The 2,734-nt window shown below is 43.8% G+C and overlaps 1 pseudogene; it reads right to left on the reverse strand.

The window, feature by feature from the left end:
- Positions 1 to 986: 986 nt before the first annotated feature.
- Positions 987 to 1,988, reverse strand: LOC129070967 (protein FAM50A-like; annotated as a pseudogene).
- Positions 1,989 to 2,734: the final 746 nt, after the last annotated feature.

A 2,734-nucleotide genomic window follows, 5' to 3' on the forward strand; every position in this document is an offset into this window, starting at 1 on the left:
GCTCAGAGGACACAATTTTTGGCTGGAAGGGGCAAGCATCATCAGAACTTTGTTCCTCTAATAGTCATCTAATATACCCACACCATATCCCCTGTTACAGAATTAAGTGGATTAACTCACTTTACTAAGTGCAAATGCTCCCTCAAGTGGTTAGACTTCAATCACACTTTAGTATAAAATACTTCAATGAGGTTTTCCAGTTCTTTCTCTCTGAAAACCTGGAACTCCTAGAAGATGGGGGTTGTGAGAATGGAGTGTTTGCTTTATTCCCAAATATATTTCAGGAAGCATTATCATTAACTTGAATCAATAAAAATACAATCAAAGTTTTTGTATGATCAGGGGCCACTAAATATGTTTAACATGAAAAATGGACTCTCAGAGAGAGAGAGAGAGAGAGAGATTAAGGAAAGATTAATGAAATATGGTAAAAATTTAAAGTTCAGTGAATCTTGGTGCAAGATATAGTGAAGAATTTTATCCTTTTTGCAAACTTTCCACAGGCTTAAAATTTTCCAAAATATTTTTTTTGAAAAATATTTTAAATGATTAACTCTCATACCTGAAAAGTTTAGTCTGAAATCATTGATCCAGTCAACAAATGATTGACATTATGAATGTTCTTTTTTTTTTTTTTTTGAGCAAGAAGAATCTGAAGAGTGTTCATAGAGGGGTAGTAGATGGTATTAGAGAACCAGAAATTAAAATAAAAATGGGATCTGGTGGCCAGAAATAAGGAGGTGGATGATAGGAGAGGATTTTGCAAATGAAAATAAGATAAAAGAAAATAACACATTTGTAGAAACTACCTTCTAAACACCTGTCAACATGGCAGCATAAGTAAATGCAGTACTCTCATCCTCCCACATCTTCCCACAACCATGTCAAAATTACAACTAAACTACAGAACAACCATCATTCAGAACTGCCCGAAGTGTAGCTGAACAGAGGTCCTATAAATTAAGGATATGAAGAAGAAGCCTGCTCTACCTCTGCATCCACCAGTGTATTGCCTTACTTCTGGGATGGTAGGGTTCCCAGTGGTTGGCAAGGAAGATGTGCTGGTTCTTCTGCTACCAGCTCTGTAGCACCACCTTGCCTTCTTGTGACTTGTCCCTCTCCACAGTGGCATCACTGAGCTGCAGCACATCATCATGAGCATAGAAATTAAAAAGTGGTTAATTCTTCTCTCATGCCTCGGTGATGATGACATAGAAGATGAAGTGGTGAGGTGTGATTAGGCACTCTGGATGGGCATGAGCTGCTCCATCCTGCTGGCCTGAGCTCCCTGAAGTCTGTACAGGATTCTCAAGCATCTTCTGCAGAAACTTCTGCCTGGTGTTGTCTTCTTTCATCTTGACTATCTGCTGGTGCCCAGAGCCATCCAGTAACTGAAGGCAATTTCAATGTCCTTTCTCTTGATCTTCCCCTACTTGGTTTCCCACTCTTGCTGCGTAGTTCTTCCTCCAGAAGCCAATTCCCCTCCTCCTCGGGGTCAGCAAAAAGCTTGTGTTCACAAGTGGGTTCTTCCCCAATTTCCTCTTCTTGGTGATGATCTCTTCCAGCTCCTCATATATGGCCACCTCTTCCTCCTCCACCCCCACCTGTTCTCTTCCTCCAGAGTGAAGGAGAGACTGGAGATCTTCTGCTTGGCCTCCTTCTTATGTTCCTTCTCTTGCAGTTTCCCCAGCTTCAGCTACAGCTCCTTTCACTGCTCCTTCTGAGCCAGCTGCTTCTCCTGTTCTTTCACCAATGCCTTCTCCTTGGCTTTCATGTCATTCAGAGTCATAAGTTCTATGGTGCTGAACATGAGTTCTGCCTTCATGGCATTGTAGAGTGGAGATAACTTCTTGTCAATGTTGGATTTCATTATGTTCTCCATATGATCCACTGCTTCATCTGCTCCATCTGCTTGTACTGCTTCTTCCACTTCTTCATCAGATGCATGGTGCAGCCCACTCACTTAGGGTGCCCTTGCACTGAGCCATAGTAGCAGCAGTGACAGCAGCATGGCAGAGTCAGCAGCTGCAGCAACTGTTGTGACCCTGCAGTCAGCGGACGCTGAAGCCATGACATTGGCCAACCGGTATGCAGACACCCAACCCTGCTCTATCTTACTTTAGATTTTTTAAGTGAACCACTAAGCAGAAGGAGAAGTGGAGAAAAAGAACGGGCTGGTCCCATACCCACATGTAGCACTTAAAAATCGGGGGAAATATCTCTGCTTTGGCGGTCCCCCATTAAAAGCTAGGGTCCCAGAACATACCAGCTCCACGCAGCCCAGGGTTCATTGCTAGCAAGAGAAGGACCCATAATTTCTGACTGTGAAAACCAGCAAGGAGTATGGTTGAGTGAGATGGAGGGCTTCTGGAGTTCCAGGTATTCCTCTTAAAGGGACCATGCACAGACTTACTCCAAATCACTCATTCTGAGTTCCAGCACTGGGTGGCAGCTTGAAAGGCACAATGTACACAGGAAAGTGACTGAATTGCCTGACTTTGGGGCAAGAGCTGGAGATGCAGCTTTCTCCCAGATTGAAGTGCTGAAGCCATGTTCTTTTGCTGAGCTCTCTCCACACAGAGCCATCAGGTAGTACTGTATCTGAGTCTCCATCAACCTGGCTAGCACTGTTTACCCTACCATGGTGATTCCCTGAGACTCTACCCCTCTTGCCAGTCCACCCAGGTCATTTCTTGTGGCTTTTCCACACATACAACCTATCTTGGCTCATGCT

Source organism: Pteronotus mesoamericanus, unplaced genomic scaffold, assembly GCF_021234165.1.
Source record: "Pteronotus mesoamericanus isolate MK-2021 breed Mesoamerican mustached bat unplaced genomic scaffold, CSHL_Meso_final contig_25, whole genome shotgun sequence".
Lineage (NCBI taxonomy): Eukaryota > Metazoa > Chordata > Mammalia > Chiroptera > Mormoopidae > Pteronotus > Pteronotus mesoamericanus.